Below are 25370 nucleotides of genomic sequence, written 5' to 3' on the forward strand. Positions count from 1 at the left end.
TAGGATTCATAGTCAGTCATCGTGGCATCGAGTTGGATCCCACAAAGATCAAAGCAATCCAAGAATTCCCGCCACTAAGAACAAAGAATGAGGTCATGAGCTTCTTAGGAAGGTTGAATTACATTGGAAGTTTCATCACTCAGTCCACGGTAATTATAGAACCAATTCTCAAACTCCTTAAGAAAGATGTTCCAACTTAATGGATGGAGGACTATCAGAAAGCCTTTGACACAATCAAAATATACCTGTCAAATCCACCCGTTATGGTCCCGCCAAGGCCGGAAAGTCCTTTGTTGTTGTTCATGTCAGTATCAGAGAATGCTTTTGGGTGCGTGTTGGCACGAAATGATGAAACATGCAAGAAAGAGAGAGCCATCTATTACATCAGTAAGAAGTTCACAACCCGTGAATCTTGATATTCCTTGGTGGAAAAGACGTGCTGCACTCTAACCTCGGTGTCTCAGAAATTAAGACATTATATGGCTACATACCCAACTTATTTGATTTCGAGAATGGACCCACTGCATCTTTTGCCAACCTATGCTGATAGGGAAGTTGGCAAAATGGAAAATGCTATTAAGTGAGTTCGACATCCAATACGTCACACAAACAGCATTTAAGGGGCAAGCATTAGCGGATTTACTCGCAAGAAGCCCAGTGGATGACAACTCCGTACCTTTGTGGAGTTACTTCCCGGATGAAGAAGTAATGACCATTGAGGGTGAGGAAAATGAAGATAAATTAGGCGGGAAAGTATACTTTGATGGAGTGGTCAACTTTAAAGGATCAGGAATCAGGGTCATCTTGGTTTCAGACTCAGGCCAATATTATCCAGTGGCCGCTAAGTTGAACTTCAGTTGCACCAACAACATGGCTGAATATAAGGCACGTATCTTTGGTCTACGTTTATCCCTCGACATGGATATGAGAGAGTAATTGGCGACTCAAATTTGTTGATTCATCAGGTTCGAAGAGAATGAGCCACAAGAAATGAGAAGATCATACCGTATGTTGGACTTATGCAGAGATTGGCAGATCGATTCCAAGATGTCAAATTCAAACAGATACCATGAACCCATAATGAGTTTGTTGATGCATTGGCAACAATAGCATCCATGATTCAGCAACCTGACAGTAGGTATATTGATCCAGTCAAAGTTGAAATCAGAGATCAACCGGCTCACTATGATTTTGTAGAAGCGGAGACTGATGGAAAACCTTGGTACGTTGACATTAAAATGTTCTTGGAGAAAGCATAATATCTTGAACGAATCACCATCAATCAGAAGAAGACCATCAGAAAATTGGTGAATAGTTTCTTCCTCAACATGAATGCTCTGTACAAAACAACCCCGGATTAGGGATTGCTTAGATTCGTTGACTCCATCGAAGCCACAAGATTGATTGAAGAAGTGCATGCTAGAACCAGCGGGCCTCACATGAATGGGTTCATGCTAGCAAAGAAATTATTAAGAACATGTTATTACTAGATGACCATGGAGAACGATTGTAGCAAATTTGTCTAGAAATGCCATGTGTCAAATTCATAGAGACTTGATAAAGGTCCATCCAATAGAACTGAATGCTATGAAATTGCCTTGGCCATTCGCCGCTTGGGCCATGGATGTCATATGACCAATTGAGCCAATAGCGTCAGAATAACACCGTTTCATTTTGGTTGCCATAGACTGCTTCACCAAGTGGGTGGAAGCAGCATCTTATGCATCAATAACGAAGAAATTAGTCACATATTTTGTGCAGAACAACATCATATGCCTATTTGGTATCCCAAAATCAATCATAACAGACAATGGGGCTAATTTGAACATCCACTTGTTGAAAGAAATGTGTGCCAGTTCCGAATCACTCACCGGAATTCAATCACATACCGGCCACAACTGAATGGGGCTGTGGATGCCGCCAACAAAAACATCAAGAATATCCTCAAAAAAATGATTGATAACTACAAAGACTGGCATGAGCAATTGCCCTATGCATTACTGGGATATTGTACTACTGCCAGGACTTCAACTGGGGCCACTCCGTACCTATTGGTGTATGGCACTGAAGCAGTAATACCAGCTGAAGTAGAAGTCCCTTCACTTTGAATCATGCAAGAAGATAAGTTGGACGATGCAGAATGGATCCACAAGAGGTATCAACAAATATCTTTGATAGATGAAAAATGAATGATTGTTATTTGCCATGGTCAATTATACCAACAAAGAATGGCGCGAGCTTTCAACAAGCACGTGAGAACCAGGGTTTTCAAATTGGGCAATTGGTGCCCAAACGAATATTCCCAAACCAAGAAGAATACAAAGGAAATTTTGCACCAAACTGTTAAGGAACCTATATGGTACGAAAAGTACTATCAGGAGAAGCAGTGATACTTGCTGAAATGGATGGTTAAGAGTGGCCAAGAGCAATAAATTTAGATGCTATCAAGAGATACTACGTGTGAAGAAGAAGAAGACTACGAAGATTCAGAGTTTTTATAGTTTATATTGCTTTAATTGCATTTCCGTTGCTTGTAGTTTTGCATTTTTCTTAGAAAAAACCAAATCCAAAATTATGTACGAACTATGCGAGGACCTGATTCTCTATACTTATAAGAGGATATGTAGGCGCTTTTCCAAGCTCGGTTGCTTTAAACCAAAAAAAATACACAATTATGTATTTTGAACTATGTTATGACGTGATTCCCATTTGGGATATGTAGGAACTCTTTTGAGTTCGGTCTCACCAAAAAAATTCCAATATATTTACCCGAACTACGTTTCAACCTGATTCCTGAAATGGGATACGTAGGCACTCTCTCGCGCTCGGTCATTCCAAACAAAATTCCCAATAAACCTTAGAAAACCTCATAATTGATCTATCAAGAGAGAGATAAAGGTAACCCCACAAGGAAACTGGGGCTGAACTTTTGAGAGGACCTCAAAAATTATTTAAATATATCAGTTCAAAGGAACGAACTGATTAAAACTTCTACACTAGGGTAGAAATTTTCATAAGAATGTCAAAAATTCCTCAGGCACAGTAAAATTCAGAATCGACAAGTACACACTTAAACTGGGGCATAATTTTTGAGAGGGTCTTAAAAATTTCTTCGACATAGAGAAATTTGAGTTGGTACAAGATGTATACAAACTGGGGAAATTTTTTTGAAAAGGATGAAATTTTTTTAGTGCGAGACAAGACCAAGACAAAGAAAAGTGATAGAGGACTTTTTTCGAGTAACCAATGTCATGACATTAAAAGGTTGCGTATAAATATATCTTTTCCAAAAAATATATGTATATATATATAAACCACTACTATAGATTTATTACTACAAATACATATGTTTTCCAAAATCATTGCCAAAAATTTTCAACTTTGCTAAAAAATAAAGATTTTTTAAGGAAAATGAGCATTCTTTCCTACCAAAGTATGAAAGGAAGAAATCCATGTGCAGGGAGAAGAAGTCGACCATATAGGAAACTGACGAATTTTTCTGTGGATGCAGGACAAACAAGCATGGATTCTTTTACACTAACTTGTTTGAAACAGGATAATGACAAAGAGCAAAGTGAAGAAGAAATTTCAAGGAATAGAGGCAAAGAAAAGTATACGAAGGTGTAACGAAATCCTCCGTAACCAAAGTTGCTTTACGCTGACAAGTTTATTCGTGTTACAAAGCACAAAGATTATTACAGAAGAAAGTTTTAAGATTACCAAAAGATATAATAATGATTTACCCAAGTCTGGTATCCACTAAATAGTGTTGTGTCAAAGTATTGAGACCCCGGCCTAGACGTGGCATGGCTTGCCTTGATACAATGACAGATTAGACGCCTTAAATTTTGTAAGCACAGTCCTCAACCGAATTAGGTAACATAATTCTGACATCAAATTTAAGATCGTCGACACAGAATGTCAGCAAAGATGGATTAATTTTGACCCGAAGGGTGGCCACAATTTTCATCCTGGAAATCCATGATTTGAAGACAACGCGTTGATATCGGCATCGAAATACCATATTCACAATAGAGTCTAGTCCTTTCGGAAGATGTGAACCCTGTCGACCGGCCGATATTCTTCTTCAGAGTAAAAAAAGGAGGTGTCAGTCTTGCCGCCGAGGTAAGCTTCATTCCTCCAGATGACGATATGGATTAAACGACTATGTGCCAAAGGGGCTGCGTCGTCATCCATATATATATATTCAAAAATAGGTAGCATAATTCCGAGGTTGATGTCCACAATCGTTGAAATATGAATGTGATTCCTACATCAAGATATGTGGTCGCTACTGCAGTTTATTTCATGTTAATGTAATCTTGGTTTAGGGATAGTGGTAGAAAAGGCTGCGCACTTGAGTATGCAGTAGTTAACTTGAATATTCTGACTAAATATTGTAATTATGGACACAGAGGTTAGTAGTCATCATGAAAGAAATATGATACTGCACTCTGATATGCAGTCCACATTTGAGTATTTTTTACTATAAGTGATGTTGTCCCGAACTGGTATACCACAGACTTCGTATAAGAATAACGATGCAGTCGACACCAGATTTGTGACAATCACCGCAATATGTGAAAATGATGCGAGTCCAATTTTTCAGGGGCGGTGGATGTCATAAAAAACAAAAATGACCCTGCACTTGAAAACATGGTTTTCATTAGTAGCATCTGGCTTACGAAAACGACAACCGGACTGGGTGTGAAGGTTTCACTAGATGCGGTGTAGCCCGACCCAGATCCCAATGGAAGTTATCATTGAAAAAATGAGAAGATCTAAAAATAGCAAGAAAAGAGCCAGCTGAAGTAACGAGATTACTATTCAAAATTATTTCAAAAAATATACATGCACAAAAGCACACACTTACAGGGAAAGAAAAGAAGATTGATGAACTTTCACCGAGTGTTGGATAAATGATAGAAAATGACAGAGTTAATCTTTAAAGCATATGGCAAGAATGTTGCACAGGTATGACATTTACAATAAAGATAAAAAATTTCAAATCACTAACACGCAGGACTAGGCATTGGAGATGGCTAAAAGCTACCGAGATAGGAGCAAAAGAGCCAGACTCAAGACATGCGGAGCAAATATGAAACTTTTCTTGGGCAACCAGCTAAAAACCGTGTACAAAAGTCAAGATTTCTACACAAGGATTGGAACATTTCTTAAAGTAACTAAGCCCTAATAAATCCTCTTCAAAACCGCTTCCGATTCGGATTTTCAATCGAAAATAGTCAAAGGTATCCCCACATAAAGGGATATTCCTTTTCGAGCTATCGAGTTGAACTACAATTAGCCCGATTCCCAAAGCCATGGAGGCTACTCAAGTTTCGAGGATAGGCCATATTCCTATAATTATTCTAGGACATCCCAAAATAATTTAATGAAAATTCTTTAATTTATAGTCCTCTTAGAGTCAGAACTACAAACGGCCTGAATTCTCATGTAACCTGAGATATGTAGAAAGCCCAGAAATTTGGGTCCAGCCATACTTTTGAAATTTTGCGCAAAGAGTGTTGTAGTTTTTTATTTATTTGGTAAAAAATAGGTTTGTCAAAATTCGTAGCTCAAGGATGGCCTTGCCATCCTCGAACTCTGAAGGGACAGTTGTTGACACCTAATTTTACCTCATAAACTGCGTATTTTTAAATGTTGAATTTCCCGACTCAAAGACGGAGTAAGGATATTTCCTTTCAATTTTAAAATTTTAAAAATCCCGAGAAAATTGAAAAATGACGTTTAATTATTATTCCCTGAAAAATTAACAAATATAAGAAATGCGAGTAATTTACTTTTATCCTGCTCCGTCTAGTCCGGGAAAATTGTTCATTTAAACAACGTATTAATTACGGCTCATTTTTTACCGCATTTTCCACATTTTTAAATATTCTCCGAAACTATATCAATATTAGGCTTGTTTTAAAGCGAATATTTTAAAATCTGCGACTTTTAAATTTTTATTAGCATAAATAATTATATTTAATTTGTAATACGCGTATTTGTAATATAATTTCTAATTGATTTAAATTAGGGAGGGGGTTCCTATTTATTATCTTTAAAAACTAATGGGGGTTTAGAGTTAAAAAACAATGGGGGGGGGGGGGGGGGGGAGGTGAAGTTTGATAAAATAAACTTCACACCGCACTTTATCATTTTCCACCCACCTGACTCCCTCATCTCTTTGACCTGGCGATTTGCGATTTTATTTAGGGTTCCTAAACCATGGCTATTTGATGATGATTTGTGGCCATTTTTGGCCAAATTCTTGAGGGCTTTTATGCCCAATCACAAATACTCATGATTTACATGTTTATTTTCATTTGAATTCTTTTTTTTATGCTTAATTTGAATTACTAGGTTGTTACTCGGATTCCTTACGTGTATATCATTGCCATGGGCAGGGCCTTGAGCCTTTGGCCATCCTGTGCACCATGTGCATTTAAAATAAGGAATCTAGGGGAAATTTCCTAGATGCTTCACCGTTAAGGTGTAAATCTGGGGATTTTATCTTCATTGTACCAGTTGGTACAATTGTATTGTTAAAATGGTACAAAATTTGATGTATTCATACTATCCTAGTATTTCTAATTTTTAGTGGATGTTTTGTCGATTTTAGGGTACAATTAGTTTTTAATTTTGTGGTCTTACCTATTGGAAATTCGAATTCTAGGAGAGATACAAAAAATCTGGGGGGTTTTGTGGGGAAAATCCAGGGCTAGGTGTCCATTTTCCATTCCTAGGATTCCCTAAAATGTGGAGTCTATATATAGAAAGGGGTAGGATGAACAGAGGATCTTCTTCCTTTTTTTTTAAGAAATTGAGGAGGAGAAGCCTAAAAAGAAAGAAAAAACCTATGAGCTATAAAATCATCTACTATATATATTCCACTATATATATATATATATATATATATATATATATTCCACTATACATAGGCAATCAAGGAAATACTATAAAATACTATAAATATTCAGTCAATATACATAGATATCTATAAAAAGGGAAGTATTAGAAAAGGAATTTCTAAAGAAAAGAGGGGTTTTTGATTGCTTGAAGTTGAAGTTTCAATCCTTCTTTGGTCTTTAGGTTTCCCATAAGAAGGTAACACTCCTATTCCACCTTGTTTAGTCTATTTAAAGTTGTTTTTATGTGTTGAAATGTGTTTTTTTTGGAGTTTGGATTATGTTTGGAATTTTTCTGTGTTATTGACTGTTGAATAGCTTGCTTATGTTACAAGGATGATATTATGTAGTTTGGGGTGTTGTTAGTTGGTATTGGTGTTTGAAAAGGGTTTCAAATGTGGAGAAGGGTCTGTTTTAGCTTATAGTTTACTGTTACATTGAATTTTTTGAGATTTGAGGTTGTTATGTGGATTTTCTGTGAAAGTTTAGTGTTGAGTGAAGGCTCTTGAGTTGGTTCTTCTCTGATTTTGTTTGTTCTATTTTCATTAGATTCTGAGGTCCTTAGTTTGTAGTAGTTTTTGTCTTCTTGAGTGCGATCATCCTACATATTAGTTCTAGTTTAAAGGATAGAGATTTATACTTGCTTATTATAGCTTAGAGCTTAAGAAATGAGTTTCAAGGGTCAAAAAGTTAAAAAATGGTTTTGAAGAATGAACCCTTTCATTCTTTGTTTGAAACTATCTTGAGATAAAAAAAATAAAGAAAGGGGGAGCTTGTTTTCCTTCATTAGTTGATAATGGCTAAAATCTGGTCCAAAAGATGTCTTGTAATTCCTTGTGTCTTTTGAAATGACTTGAAAACCTTAGATATAAAACTGGTTAAAAATGACTTCTAAACAAGAATCTGCTTGTGCTTTGATATGTTTAAGTATCTCTGGAGGTTGTTGTTTTTTTTTTTAGTATATGGCAGTGTTTGTTGTATGTGGACTCTATCACATTCTATAAGATTGATCTTAAGCTCAAAGAAAAAGTGACTTTGAAAAATCTGAAATGTACTTTGGTTTCTCTATGTTAGTTATCTAGCCTAAACTAAAGATGCCCATGGCCTCTACTACTTAGATTGCTCTATCATGAAACCTATAGCCATTGTTCTACATACAAATGACTTTTCATATTTTTCCAATATAATTTGTAATTTGGACTTGAAAGATGTTTGAAAAGTATGGAACCTATTAGTGCTAAGAATTCCTAAGATAACCTTGATTTTTATTCTGGTTATATGATTCTCAAGACTATAGGAGAAAGGCTTGTATTCTTGGCTTTTAGGTGTAATAAACAGTATTGTTGGAGATTCTGTCTCATTCCTATCTTCTGTCCTGCTTAATATTTGTTTGCAATGTCCATATAACATGCCATTTGTGTCTTGCACCCTACTCATACTGATATGCGTATAGTTTGCTTAATCTTTATTGCTTGACATAATCACCTAGTGGACTAAAATAAATCTTAAAATTGAAACCATGCTAGGGTGACCCTGTTGGTACTTGACTTACTTGTAATGATTCAGTTACTTGGCCCTGTTTGAATCAAGTCCTGTCTAGTGAACCCTTTTATTTCAATCTTGGAATCCTTGAAACCTGTCACTCCTCCTACTTGAAGTCTCTTTTCACTTCTGATTTGTTTGTGACTTATAGACCATTTGTCCTGTCCTATTTTAGTTACTTGTCTATAATGATCATGCTGGTTTGTCACTTGTGACTTCTATTTTACCCTTGGACTGCTTATAGACTACTTGGTTCTCTTTACCTAATATGATCACCTAATAGACTAAGTGTAAGGAGTCTAAACTAGGAATAAGGCTGTTTAAAATAGTGAGTGTGATACTTGCTTTTGTGATACACCTCCCCCTTGTCATTTGCTTGTAAAATCTGAGGTTGTCTCATATGCACTTTCCTCCTATTTTCTTGAGCCATGTCTGATATTGTTAAGAGCCTAGGATAATTTCATGCCCCTTTAACATGATCTCTGAGACTTCTGAATACCATTATGGATACTGTCCTTGCTGAATTAGTGATAGGATGTTGTCCGTACTTGTCTTTACAAGTGCTTGTATCTCTTTGCCAACTATTGAACCATGCTAGGACTTGAGAGTTGGTTTAAGACAAAACTTTCCCTTTCAGATTCTGCCTAAGTGTTTGGAGTTTGTGATAGTTGCTATGGGTTGAATTCATTTTTGCTTACACCATTACTTTAGACTATGTTTGATCCAAATCTCCTTGTTTGAAGCCATACTATGAACCTGTGAAACTTAGAATTTGCTGAACCTAATGTAAAGCCAAAAATTGAAGTCAAGACTGCTTTAAAAAGAGCAAATATAACACCTGCTTTTGTTTGCTTGTTTTTATAGCTTGAAGGCGAATTCCTGTGGTTCATATGTATGGTTTCCCAATTCTGTTTGCTTGTTTGGATCAAGACAGGTGTAGTATAATGCCTTTGGAATCTAGAATAGTATCCTAACCCCTTCTAACCTTAGTCTAGATTCTTATGGACCTGTAATTGTTTCCACATGAGTTCCCAACTAATGGAAGCACGTTGTGACTGCAACTAAAATCATGTTACACTTAGGGTAGTCTCATGCTTTCCTTTTACTTTATTATGGCTTTGGAACCTGTCTTAATGTCACGACCCAGCCCCGTGGGCCGCGACTGGCGCCCTACTTGGGCACCCGGACAGACAAACATACCAAACCGTCATATTATAGATTATCTCAGATCTCATATTAATCATTAAAACTAATTTAAAATCAAATATTATCTTAAGCGGTCACGCTTGTAAAGATATCATATTCAAAGCCAAAAGGAGCGGCGGAATACACATCGCCGATCATATATACTGATGCAAACATATGGGCCAGTTTGGCCGCCATAACAAATAGGACCGCATTAAGACATAAATCATAACCAAAATGAGTACACATAGGACCCACGACCCACATATATGACTACAGGCCTCTACAAATCCAAAACGAAGACATATGACGGGACAGGGCCCCGCCTTACCCAAATAGTCAGATATACAGAAGTATATACATAGCAAAAGATGTATGTACCAAAAGTGGACTCCGGATCAAAAGGGAGTACTCCGAAATAGCAGAAAATGGAGCCTACAGTGGTGGATCACTGGTATCTGTACCTGCGGGCATGAAATGCAGCCCCCGAAGAAAGGGGGTCAGTACGAAAGATGTACTGAGTATGTAAAGCATAGAGTACAGAAATATAAGCCACAACTGAAAACATACAGGATACAAAAGGGGAATATTGAACAGTATATCAAAATCTGTACTGAAAACGTATATACCTAATGCAGATAAAATCATGCAAAAGCTCAGGAACGTGGTCACCACTCCGACGCTGGTGCCACACACAGCATAACACCAGAAGGTTCAAATCTCCGTACATCCCCGAACACACATATCATCATAACATATCACCAGCCATATCACAGCGGTACGAGTATTGCTGTGGCGGTAGGAGTAATGCTACGACGGTACCGCTATGGTGGTACTTAGACCGCTGCCAGCGGCCATTCATTTTCCTTGGTGGCTGCTATAGCGTGCAGTGTACCGCTATGGCGGCACCGCTATGTGGGGGACCGCTATATTGGTCACTTGACAGCTATAGCAGTACCGCTGCAGCGGCGTGATGACCACTGTAGCGGTCGACGTAAAACAGTAGCCCGAATTTTATATACTCAGTTTTATTTTCTCTTTTCACAAAACACCAACACACTTCCCAACAAGCACGTAGAGAGATTTTTCAAGCTAGGGCAAGATAACTTTGAGAGGTAAGTTCCTTTGATTTCCATTCTATCATTCCATTCTCCTTCATTATTGTAATCCTCTTCATAGGTCTTTAATGGTGAAATTGAAATAGAAACCCTAGAATGTTAATAAACCTTCTAAACTTGATGGGTTAATGTTATTATCGCTTAGTTGCTCTTGATCATAAATTTAATGTTTAGAGACATAAACTAAGTGATTGGAAACTTAGGGTTATATAAAAATATGTCTTTACCATAAAATCTGCTTGTAATGGAAATATTTGATAGAATGTTGTTATAAATTGATGATTAATGAATACTTGGGGCCTTGATAGGTTGTTTATCACCTAGAAAATCATCTACCCTTGGAATGGGGTAAGGGAAGGTTATTCTTGCTTGTGGTTTGAGTAATTGTGTTACATCCCGTATTTTTGAACCAGGAAATTGAACTGTCCAATATGAGTGGTTTTACCGAGGCCGTAGAATTTGGTCATTTCAAGTAGGAAAATCAAGAACTTGGTGTATACAAGGAATGAAATCCCGAAATGATTTAAGACAAAAAGTGTGCGACGAAGATTTGAAATAATATTTTATGTGTGGCAAATGAGGCTATGGACTAGTGTTATATTACATGGTCATGACAATGGGCATAAGGAACGCATGTTTAAGTGAATTGAGACTAAGAAATTAATTATGTGTGTAGTTGGTTAAATTGGATTTTAGTGGGTGATTTAATTAGTGGATTTGGGAATAATAATTAGTATGGATTTTATCTAGCATGTGGCAGCAAGAGGAATCAATATGAAAGGTGGCACCACATGAAAGAAATATAGATATAGGTGGCATAATTTGAAAACAACTGGCAAGGTATTAACTAAGCGGGGCTAACATCCCATGAATTGTTGCAATTCTACTTTAATGTTGGATGAGATTTGTATCTCATAAGGAACATCTCTATGGCAGCAACGTTACAATAAGAGAAAGGCGTATACATATGTGTTATTCATCTAAAATGTGGGACTCTCTTACGAGGATATGGCAGCAACCTTTTCCAAATATGAGGCAATAGTTAACTATCCCTCTTGAGAATAATTCATAGGCAGCAAGTAAAAATGCAGCAGAAACGTTTGACTGTATATATAGAGATATACATATTTATTTACATCTCAATCTATGAAGGAAGGGCAACAATGTTTGAAGGGAGAAAATCCTATTTCGCTGAAGCACAACGCGAAAAACGACAAAAAAGGTTATACCCACATCGGTTTCCTCCACATAATAGCAAATCGGAGATTTCTTGAAAGAGAAGTAAGGTGGAAGAGGAGTAGTTCTTGCCATATAAGGTGAGAATCCTCCTCTCCTTGATATATTTAAGTTCGTCCGGGTCATGGCTAAATTGTGGGATAAGAAATATGGAGTCAATAGCTAGAAACCATATTTTGACGGATTAGAATGGTGGAAATGACGTTATGACTACGATATGTTTATTGAGTTGATATTCTAATTGTTGGCTGTTTTGAGAGTGATCTAAAGGTGGGTTTGAATGTAGTTTGACAACGTATTGTTGTTGTTGGTATGGTGATTGATATTTTGGCTAAGTTGGAATCACGAGGATTATTATGTTTTTGGGGAAGATGCTACCCGAATATCGTTAGATTTCTAAGTAATTAAGGATTGGTTTGAAAGACTATCCTAAATTGATTATTGGCATATTTGGTATTGTTTGTAGATTGGTGAAGCCCGAGACCTAAGTTATGGTTAACTTGAGAAGCGACAAGGTATGTAAAGCTAACCCTTCTTTCTTTTTGGCATGATCTTTATGAAACAAACAAACGACGTGTATATGATTCCAAAGAAGTTCCTATTCTTAGATTCACTAGGATGGCTAATGTTCTTGACTTCCAGAAGCTATTTCATTCTGTCTTGATACGTGTATACGATTCCAGAAGTTCTATTTTAATATAATCCGTAGTGACATTCGAAAGGTACTTGATATGACTATCGTCTAAATTTTCAAATGATGGTTCATTTTGATTATCTTTTTGAGTCTCAGATATGATTTAAATTTCATATGGTTGCTCACTACTCTACTTGTGCATGGCTCAATATATCATTCACCGAGTCCCGGGCAGGGTATGTTTTCATGCTCAGTTCCACTGCATTGTTCACCGAGTCCCTCACTAGAGGGCCGGGTATGGTATATATATATATATATATATATGATGATGTGATGGTGTGATGATGTGATGGTGTGATGATGTGATGATTTGATGATGTGATGATGTGATGGTGTGACGATGTGATTATGGCGCCAAGGATGGTATGTGGTGACCTTATTCACCGAGTCCCATAATGGGCCGGATATGATATATGATATTGATATGCATGATTTTCATTTCATAAGGCAAGTGTATTGATATTTTAAAAGTCATACTTGTTCCTGGTAACCTCTATTTCAGTTATGATCCTCCTTATTGTATTTCATGCTTTATATATTCAGTACATATTCCGTACTGACCCCCTTTCTTCGGAGGGTTGCGTTTCATGCCCGCAGGTACAGATAGTCGGTTTGGTGACCCTTCAGCATAGGACTTCTACTTAGCTGTCTTGGAGTGTTCCGTTGTTCCGGAGCCAAGACTTTTGGTACAAATCTTATGATGTATATATATGTTTACCCAGGGGTACGGCGGGGCCCTGTCCCGTCATATTTCGCTATCGATATTCTTAGAGGTCTGTAGACATATGTGTGGGTTGTGTATAAGCTTGTTCAGCTGTGACTATACGATGTGCTATGGATATGCTCTTCTATAATGGCAGCCTTGTCGGCTTGCGTATGGTGACGATATGTATTGGCAGCCTTATCGGCTTGCGTATCATGTTATGATTTGATTAGTTGTGGCTCCTCAGGAGACAGTTTATCTGGATATATATACATGATGACGTTACGAACCTTGGAGTTCTTTTGCAAGTTTCCATATTGTTCTTAGATTGAGTTTGACTATATCTAACAGGTACGTATACGAGTGTCCAGGTCGAGCACTTATCATGGTCAACGGGGTTGGGTCATGACAAATGTGGTATCAGAGCAATTCATCCTCGGAGTGTCTACAAACCATGTCTAGTAGAGTCTTGTTTATCGGTGTGTTGTGCACCACATCTATAAACAGGAAGCTACAGGACATTTAGGATGTTATCTTTCTTTCTTATTCTAGATGGTGCGATAGAGCCAAGAGATAGGAAATGATATCCCTTATATACTAACCCTTGATTTCAGCGGAAGAACGGCATCGACAAAAGAAAGTGACTGATGATATTGGAAGTCACAAAGTACACAGATAAGCAACGGTGCGAAAGATGCATGTCGAATAAGGTAAGAATATTGAAGTATGATTGAAATGTAAAGTTGAAGAATGAAAGGGAAGGTAGATAGGAAGGTATAGCAGGACAGATCGTTAAAGGATCAGGTACGTCCCGGGGAGTGATATGTGAGGTAAGTCTCGACATCTTTATACTTTTACTTGAAATTGGGAGCCCTGTGTGGCTATGATATAATATGGTATATATGTATATATGTTGGCCCTGTGAGGCATTGTTGGTATTTCCTGCGTGCATGTTTTGGGATAGTAAGAAATATAGAGGAAACTCCGCCAAACTTTTCCTAGAAATAAAAAGAAAATGAGATATAGATTCGTAATATTCTTGAAGGGTCATGTCAACAGTAATGAAAGGAGTCGACTAAGTGGTGAGTGTGGCTGACTTCGAGAAATAAGTTTAACTATTGAGTTGATGGTAATAGTAATTATGAGGTCGATATCGATATGGTAAAAAGGAATGCTAGGATAATTTGGAAGGGCTTGTGATAATAAGAGATGATTTAGAAAAGGCTGGCAAATCTTAATAGAGTGTTATACTGAGGTATCAACTGAATTGACAAGCAGGGATAAATTATGACGAGTTGATAGTTAAAAGGAATAATAGTATGACTAAGACAAGAGTATAGAGGAAGAAGAATTGTGACGAATATGAAGGTACTGATAAGACAACTTGTGAGGTATTAAGGATGAGATTGACCAGAAAGGGTAAAAGGCTAAGAAGTGTTGCACTATAGGATTAATTACGAACAGGATATTATGTGAATACAATAAGGATAATTATGAAAATGAGTAAAGCCTAGTGAGGGAGTGACTAAAAGATATGACGTGGTCTATGCGACTGAGGTATAAAAGCAAATGTGAAATGGAAAGACAAGGTATAGAACGAATAAGAAAGATTTACAAAGTCCTTCTATAGGAAAAGTTCAGAATAAAGATTATGTGATAACGAGAATGAAAGCGAGCACAAGAAAAGAAGGAGTCAATTGAAAGAAGGAAATAAGGAGAAAGCGAACGAGATAACAGTGTAGTAACAAGTTATGACATAGCTAAGAACATGAGTAATATAAATGGCATAACTTGAAAAAGACTAAACTATAGAAAGATGAGCAACGAGGCAGAATGAGTGCCAGAAATGATTGGGATGATAAGAACAAATAGGGATGAACAGAATACATTTTGAAAATGAGAAAGGGGTTATGCAGAAGTAATGTTTTTTCGAAGGATACATAGGTAGCATAAGATTCCTCGTGCACAAGAATAAAAGATGGACATAGACTGGAGAAATGATAAGGGAATTCTAAAGGAATCACCCAAGATAGACGTAATAAACGAGTACGAGTATAGAACGAAAGGGAAATATATAGCTACGAACTTAAAGGTATAGTACAACGATAAGGTTATAAGATAATATTGTCATTTAGATGAACCCGATATAATTTTGAGTAAGTTAGAAGTCGGTACCGGGTACATAGCAAGGGTAAAAGAGCATAAGTCATAAAGGAGTACTACATGTCTATGACTTCACCTCGGAAACAGTGAAATCCTTAGAGGGCAAGCACTGTAGGTTTGAGGGACAAACGATGTATTGTAAATTTATTAGAGGAAATATATGATACAGGTTGGGATAAAGATAATATTACAAGAGAACTTTGGACACTTATCATCAGAATATAAGTGCTACCTAATTGAGAATTTGGAACAACTACAAGTACTAAATAATTATTGATTGGAGTGAGTGGAATGTGGCTTTGGATGAGTTGCTACATTAGTTAGATTATTCGATTACAGATTGTCAGATGAGATTTTGTACTATACATAGAAAGGTTCTCGTCGCTTCGAGATTTTGTTAAGGTTTTGTACGTGGATAATCAAAGTTATAAATTATAAAGAAAAGACATGGATATGGTACAGTATACAAAGTGGATTGGAAAAAGGATCAGATGAATTTGAGATTGGAAATGGGGAAATAGAGCAGAATATAAATAGATCATGGTATAAGTACACCTTTAAGGGGGGAAGCGGGTGAGAGAAATGTAGGTGTAAGATGGAAACAATAGACACTAAAAAATATTTGATATAGATGCTTAAACTTCAAGTGAGATCCCTTGCTGAAACAAGTTAGTAAGAGCTGAAAGCCAGCAATAAATGGATAGAAGACAGGATGGTATTTGAGACAGTGCTGAGAATCATATGTAAAGATCTTGAATAATACGGCATTAGAAAGTGGGTGCTTACAAAAAAAAGAATACGACAAGAGAATGGAAACGAGTAACTTAAGATGTATTATAAAGAATAGCAATGCTATATTGGATTAGAGGCTAAGATGTTGGCAATAGAGTTGTTTACTAATGATATTGTGACTTGGAAGTAGCAAAGGAGAAGGGACAGCAAAATCTCCTATAGTAGGATATAAGAAAATCAAAGGGCGAATAAAGAAAGGGAAATGAGTATGATAAGAAACGACATGACATAATGTGCCTAAAGTTTTATAAGTTTTATTAAGGGAAATTGTGAAATAGTTTAAGCGAAACGATCAGAACGATCTGGTTACTAGAATACAGTAAATTTAAGGAGAATGAACAAAAGGACGAGCACCTTAAGTTTGGGTTGTAACAGAAGGATTATTTATGAGCTATATTACTAAAAAGGGCTAATGCATAAGATAACCTATGGGTCTCAATAAATTTATGGCAAAGAACACTATGACAAAGGCATCTATCCTATGGTGAGATAGTTATATACATTAGACAACGAAGGGAAATTGACCTTCGATATTACGAGGTGATATGACAAGCATTGACGTAAGAATGAAATGGTAAGAGGTATGGACCGAAGGACAAAAGAGGGACGAAAAGTTAAAGATAGCACTTCGTAAAGTGATGCAAACTGTGAAACAGATTTGAAAAATAGGCATATGACAGAAGAGAGATATTACCTCAATGTGATGATAAGAGTGCTATAGGGAAAAATTACCTATATAAGTGTTCACTCAAAATGTGATACAAGTATTTACCTCAAAAGAGTGCCTTCAAGAGATTCATTATGGGACATGATTAACATGGGATTTAAAACCCCTTAAGATCATTATGTATTTTTACCTTTGTTTAGATATAGGTTAAGCGAGAAGAGACACCCGAGGATTCTAAAGATAAGAAGGTTCCTGATTATTATGTAATCGCGAGAGGTTAAAAGATGACATGGTATCAGTAAGTAACAAATGATTTATATGGTTGATTTAATAAATGTAGGTATGAAGGTAATGATTATACGATCAAGATTATGGGAAGGAGTAACGATAAGGACGAAAGGTTTCTAGACTAGTTGTGGCAAAAAGAAAGGGGATCGACGAGTTCAAGTATCAAGGAGAATCATATCAGGAGAGTGACTCACTTATATCTCTTGAAAGGATATTCCTGAGGTGTCAAGGGAATATAGCAACCGAGATTCACTACTAAAGAGAAAACTCATTTCTAACTATTCAAAGGGAATGTTATAGATAGTGCATGTCAGAGGATTAAAATGATAACTCCAAGAAGAAGGTACGCTGCGGACCATGCGACTTACATAAAGAGTGATAGTAGACCTATAAGAATGAGAAGAGAGAACAGGAGGAACCAATATGCGATGGTAAACATACCCAAAGGAAAGACAGCTCCTATTCTACAGTATTACTGGAAAGATAACTCCAAAACAAGGAAAAAAAAAAACTCGACCTAAGCTTCAAGTATAGATGGATATAGTATGTGCAGTCAATTATGGGGATAGCTAAATTATGATCACTTTCTTTGAAAATTTAATATTGACTGATGTCAAGTGGAGAATGGTATTAAGCTAAGTGAAGAATGGCACATCATAATAGACAAGTTCGAGTTAGAATTGCTTCGTTATATGGTCACCATAACTAGTATACTTATACAGGACTAGTTTAACATTTGAGGACGAATGTTCTAAAGGGGGGAAGGATGTTACATCCCGTATTTTTGGACCAGGAGATTGAACTGTTCAATATGAGCGATTTTACCGAGGCCGTAGAATTTGGTCATTTCAAGTAGGAAAATCAAGAACTTGGTGTATACAAGGAATGAAATCCCGAAATGATTAAAGACAAAAAGTTTGCGACGAAGATTTGAAATAATATTTTATGTGTGGCAAATGAGGCTATGGACTAGTGTTATATTACATGGTCATGACAATGGGCATAAGGAATGCATGTTTAAGTGAATTGAGACTAAGAAATTAATTATGTGTGTAGTTGGTTAAATTGGATTTTAGTGGCTGATTTAATTAGTGGATTTGGGAATAATAATTAGTATGGATTTTATCTAGCATGTGGCAGCAAGAGGAATCAATATGAAAGGTGGCACCACATGAAAGCAATATAGATATAGGTGGCACAATTTGAAAACAAATGGCAAGGTATTAACTAAGCGGGGCCTACATCCTATGAATTGTTGCAATTCTACTTTAATGTTGGATGAGATTTGTATCTCATAAGGAACATCTCTATGGCAGCAACGTTACAATAAGAGAAAGGCGTATACATATGTGTTATTCATCTAAATCGTGGGACTCTCTTACGAGGATATGGCAGCATCCTTTTCCAAATATGAAGCAATAGTTAACTATCCCTCTTGAGAATAATTCATAGGCAGCAAGTAAAAATGCAGCAGCAACGTTTGACTGTATATATAGAGATATACATATATATTTCCATCTCAATCTATGAAGGAAGGGTAGCAATGTTTGAAGGGAGATAATCCTATTTCGCTGAAGCACAACGCGAAAAACGACAAAAAGGTTATACCCACATCGGTTTCCTCCACATAATAGCAAATCGGAGATTTCTTGAAAGAGAAGTAAGGTGGAAGCGGAATAGTTCTTTGAATATAAGGTAATAATCCTCCTATCCTTGATATATTTAAGCTCGTTCGGGTCATGGCTAAATTGTGGGATAAGAAATATGGAGTCAATAGCTAGAAACCATATTTTGACGGATTAGAATGGTGGAAATGACGTTATAACTACGATATGTTTATTGAGTTGATATTGTAATTGTTGGCTGTTTTGAGAGTGATCTAAAGGTGGGTTTGATTCTAGTTTGACAACGTATTGTTGTTGTTGGTATGGTGATTGATATTTTGGCTAAGTTGGAATCACGAGGATTATTATGTTTTTGGGGAAGATGCTACCCGAATATCGTTAGATTTCTAAGTAATTAAGGATTGGTTTGAAAGAGTATCCTAAATTGATTATTCACATATTTGGTATTGTTTGTAGATTGGCGAAGCCCGAGACCTAAGTTATGGTTAACTTGAGAAGCGACAAGGTATGTAAAGCTAACCCTTCTTTCTTTTTGGCATGATCTTTATGAAACAAACAGACGACGTGTATATGATTCCAAAGAAGTTCCTATTCTTAGATTCACTAGGATGGCTAATGTTCTTGACCTCCAGAAGCTATTTCATTCTGTCTTGAAACGTGTATATGATTCCATAAGTTCTATTTTAATATAATCCGTAGTGACATTCGAAAGGTACTTGATATGACTATCGTCCAAATTTTCAAATGATGGTTCATTTTGATTATCTTATTGAGTCTCAGATACGATTTAGATTGCATATGGTTGCTCACTACTCTACTCGTGCATGCCTCAATATATCTTTCACCTAGTCCCGGGCCGGGTGTGTTTTCGTGCACAGTTCCACTGCATTGTTCAGTGAGTCCCTCACTAGAGGGCCCGGTACGGTATATATATATGATGATGTGATGATGTGATGGTGTGATGATGTGATGATTTGATGATGTGATGATGTGATGGTGTGACGATGTGATTATGGCGCCAAGGATGGTATGTGGTGACCTTATTCACCGAGTCCCATAATGGGCCGGATATGATGTATGATATTGATATGCATGATTTTCATTTCATAAGGCATGTGTATTGATATTTTAAAAGTCATACTTGTTCCTGGTAATCTCTATTTCAGTTATGATCCTCCTTATTGTATTTCATGCTTGATATACTCAGTACATATTCCGTACTGACCCCCTTTCTTCGGGGGGCTGCGTTTCATGCCCGCAGGTACAGATAGTCGGTTTGGTGACCCTTCAGCATAGGACTTCTACTCAGCTGTCTTGGAGTGTTCCGTTGTTCCGGAGCCTAGACCTTTTGTACAAATCTTATGATGTATATATATGTTTACCCAGGGGTACGGTGGGGCCCTGTCCCATCATATTTCGCTATCGATATTCTTAGAGGTTTGTAGACATATGTGTGGGTTGTGTATAAGCTTGTTCAGCTGTGTCTAAACGTTGTGCTATGGATATGCTCTTGTATAATGGCAGCCTTGTCGGCTTGCGTATGGTGACGATATGTATTGGCAGCCTTGTCGACTTGCGTATGGTGACAATATGTATTGGCAGCCTTATCGTCTTGCGTATCATGTTATGATTTGATTGGTTGTGACTCCTCAGGAGACAGTTTATCTTGATATATATACATGATGACGTTACGAACCTTGGAGTTCTTTTGCAAGTTTCCATATTATTCTTAGATTCAGTTTGACTATATCTAACAGGTACGTATACGAGTATCCAGGTCGGGCACTAGTCATGGTCCACGGGGTTGGGTCGTGAAAAATTGTGACTCATTGAGCCTTCTATCTCTAAACTTTGAGAGTTTTGAGGCTTTAAGGAAAGGAAAGGTTGTAGCAGAGTAACCTGCGTTGTTCCAGCTCTACTTTGAGGTAGGTTACGGTCTACTTGAGTTAGACTTTAGTTAGTTGATTGTATGTTTTGTGATTTCCTTAGGAGAAACTGTCACACCCTAACCTTGGTAAAGCGTGACTGGCACCCAACATCTTACAGAAACCGAGCGAACCAACTTACAACACGCATCCTCTATGTCTCAAACGGAAAAATAAGGCCAAGAAGGCCAACTATGAATATAAATAATATTATGCGTACATATATATACAATGGGCCTGCGACGTCCACATATCCATTAACAAAACATAACTGAGCTGTACACAGGACTCTGTCTGCACAGCCTTTATGAACATGACTGAAGTACACAAGTCGAGAGAGGGCCCCTGACATACCCTTAACACAAAATACTTATACAACACAGACTCGACAGTACTGTGCCTTTATCTTACTCATCATCCTATACTAATTGCCCAACTGATCAGTGGTAACTGCCCGACCGCCCATAGCACGGTGGTAACTACCCGACTGGCTGTAGTCCAGTGGTAAATATATATATCTGCCCAACTGGTCGTTGACCAGTGGTAATTATAATCAACATCAATGAATAACACCAATAGCCATGAAACAAGCTCAAGGATATCACAAGAACATCGGGAACTGTAAGCCTTGGTACTTTTAGAAACGAGTTTATTGAAGATGTCATATATATAGGTTCACAACAAAGGAATCATGCCTTAAGAAAGAAAGGGTTTAGCCATACATACCTTTCGGTCACCTTAGTCGTTCAATGTTTATTCTTCCAAGCTCGCAACTCTACACATAAACTATCCATATTATCATTAGGCTCGATATCATACACTTGTCTCAAGCATTCAAATGAAATCTTTTTTTGAATCTGCCAAAATTCGGCCAGCATCTCTCCTATATTCTTTACCTTCTCCCAATGCTAAAACAACTCTCAAACAATACCAATAACATCAACAACAATATCAATATCAAAAACAATATTGTCAATACCAATATATTCCATAAAACATCCCACACGATGTTTTTTATCCCAATTTCTCAAGCAACCATAACAATACCCATAATACCATAATCAAAGAATTATATTCAATATAATGTCAAATTAATCCAAAATTCTCTTTTAAACTCACCTCATGGCCATCAACTTCAATTCAACACTTTATGATTTTTTTCTCCTATGATTCTTTCCTCTTTAAGACTTGCTAAATCTTTACATCATCTCAATCATGTAAATAATAGGAAGAACATACCTTATAGTAGAAGAACTTCACTTTATTCAACTCTTTCCAAGATCAAGTTCATCACCGCCTTGAAGAGAAACAAGAACAATTACCTTCCATGGATTATCCTTGGGGTTTTGATGTTGATCTTCTCTCTTGATGATATGGAAAGGTTATAGAAGATTCTGGAAGATTATGGAATGTTATGGAGGATTATGGAAAATTATGGAAGATTTTGGAAGGTTATGGAATCCTCAAGAACTCTTTGGAAGTGTGGGGATGAGAGGATGATGAAAAACGATGAGTTAGAGGGGTATTTATAGGTGTGTAGATCGGTTTAGCCTCCATGGGCCGAAATTGTTGGGCCTTTTTATGTGAACTTTCCGGATTTTCCGCCCAGGTTCGGATTCCTCTGACTGTCCGTTTTAAAATGCCCATAACTCCCTACTCCGATGTCGTATTGATGAACGGTTTGTTGCGTTGGAAACTAGACTCGACGAACTTCATTTTAGACTCTTGAAACACCTTAAATCTCTTGATATACCCAGATATATACCCCAGAAACGTTGACCCAAAATTCTGTACAAAATTCCGCCAACTTATTTCCAAATTTTCGACAAACTTATTTTATTTAATTTGCTTGATCCCAGAATCTTCTGAAACTCTCCATACATGATATTTATCATTAATCATACTTGATAATGGTCATTTCCGTTGGTTCCAAGGTTGGCCTTTCCAGTTACGACTTAACAGATCGTAACTCATCCTTTACTTATTCCTACGTACTTTCCATGGTTGTACCTTTCAATACGTCACATATAATAAAAGATATTCTTTCTCCAATCCTTCCATGGCTTATTATATGAACTTAAACCCTCATAACTATAAGATAAACACATATCATCTTACATACCTCCTGAAAGGTAGCTCGAATCTCAACATACGAAAATACGGGGTGTAACATCCTTCCCCCCTTTAAAAACATTCATCCTCGAATGTTAAACTCTCAGGGATCTTAGTCCACCCTCCGGCCACTGCCTTGCCCTTCTGGGCTTCCGTTGTTGTTCTCTTCATAGGCATCGCTAAAATCACAACATATGATCAGGAGAAAGAGAATCCTCATAACATGGTTCTATCGCACGATCAAAGATAGGAAAGAAAGGAAATCTTCCTAAATGCCCTGCAGCCTCCTATTTATAAAAGTGGCCGGATTCACACCCATAAACAGGACTCTACTAGACACGGCTTGCAGACAACCCTAGGACAGAACTGCTCTGATACCAATTTGTCACACCCTAACCTTGGTAAAGCGTGACTGGCACCCGGCATCTTACATAAACCGAGCGAACTAACTTACAACTCGCATCCTCTATGTCTCAAACGACAAAATAAGGCCAAGAATGCCAACTATGAATATAATATTATGCGTACATATATATACAATGGGCCAGCGATGTCCACATATCCATTAACAAAACATAATTGAGTTGTACATAGGACTCTGTCTGCAAAGCCTCTATGAACATGACTGAAGTAAACAAGTTGGGAGAGGGTCCTCGACATACCCTTAACACAAAATACGTATGCAATCTAGACTAGGCTGTGCTCCAGGAAGAAGTGGAGCCCACCAACCAAAACTAGTACCTGGAAATAGCCTACTATGGAAGATCCTCGTTTCGTCTGTCTACACATGCGGGCATAATTGCAGTGTCTACAAGAAAGGATGTCACTATGAATATTGTACCGAGTATGTAAAGCAGAAAGTGCAACAAAATAGCCATATATTAAAGATGAGAAGAATAAGAATCAACCTGGCATTTCTGAACTACCGATGGAAATCTAACACATGTTTACATACCTCTTCATCTTCTTGTAATATTTACTAGGTCTGTATACCCTACCACGGCCCTGGTTAACTTATCATCAACATTATCCGATCATATGTTCCGGCGCAATCTTCCGAAAATCTCCATACATGATATTTATCATTAATCATACATGATAATGGTCATTTCCTTTGGTTCCAAGTTTGGCCTTGCCAGTTACGACTTAAGAGATCGTAACTCATCCTTTACTTCATTGCTTCGTACTTCCCATAGTTGTACCTTTAAAAACTTCACATATACTAAAAGATATTCTTTATCCAATCCTCTCATGGCTTATTATATGAACTTAAACCCTCACAACCATAAGATAAACACATATCATCTCACACACCTCCTGAAAGGTAGCTCGAATCTCAACATAAGAAACTACGGGGTATAATAGAAAGCATGTTTAATTTTCATGCATGATATTGTGTGGTTAAACTCCTATGTGAATGCGATTGGAGTGTTTGTGTAGGCTTTGTGCCATTATTCCTGTATGATTGAATCTGCAGTGGATGTATTGTGATGAGAAGCTAATATAATCTTCTCAATGGTATTGTGACATGAAATGATGAGTTGAGTATTGATACTGAAAGGTAAGAAACACTGTTCTGTAAGAGGTATGGAAAGGCACACATGTGACCTAGATTATGGGCTAGTAGTCTGAGGATAGTTCCGGAAACCCGAGGTACATTGATAAGTCCCGTGTCCGAGGTTCGTTCCGAAGCGGAGGTTTATGCTCGGGTCCGAGGAGTGGATCCGGAACGAGTGGTACATGGAAACCATGGGTCCCCTGTAAGTCATGACTATTGAGCTATGACATCAGATAGCACGTGTGTACAACGACTGAGGTTATCGTGGTAAATTTGCTTCCGTTATGGCTTACGCGATTGTGACTCTTGACATCTTGGTGATTTAATAGTGATTGTCATTGGTCTCCCTGCTGTGATTTATTGATATTCGTGTCTGTTGACTGGCTTGTTTATTCTATTGATTTTATGAAATATGCATGATACTAATCTTAGTCAGTATGATATCTACCGGTACATAGTGTTCATACTGATATTACCTTGCTGCATTCTTTTGGGTGCAGATTGTGATATAGAGACTGCTATTCATCCTCACATCTAGTGCAGAGGATATTTGCTGACAGATTTTAGGGTGACCTTCTTCCCATGCCAGGCCGCCCTAAGATCTTCTTGCTATGATGTCTTTCGAACTCTAGACATTACGGTTATTTATTTGTTAGACTTCAATTCTTAGACATATTTTAGGTTAGAGTTTTGTATGATGACTTTCGGATTTTAGGGATTTTTAATAGTTAGAACTTCCGCACTTAATTCAGTATTTTATGGCATGACATACTTCCTTCATTTGAAGTTTCAATAAGTAATAACTGATTAGTTTGGTTAATATAAAACCGGATTTGAATGGATAGATGTTT

The sequence above is a fragment of the Lycium barbarum genome, chromosome 1 (genome assembly GCF_019175385.1).
Source record: "Lycium barbarum isolate Lr01 chromosome 1, ASM1917538v2, whole genome shotgun sequence".
Taxonomy (NCBI): Eukaryota; Viridiplantae; Streptophyta; class Magnoliopsida; order Solanales; family Solanaceae; genus Lycium; species Lycium barbarum.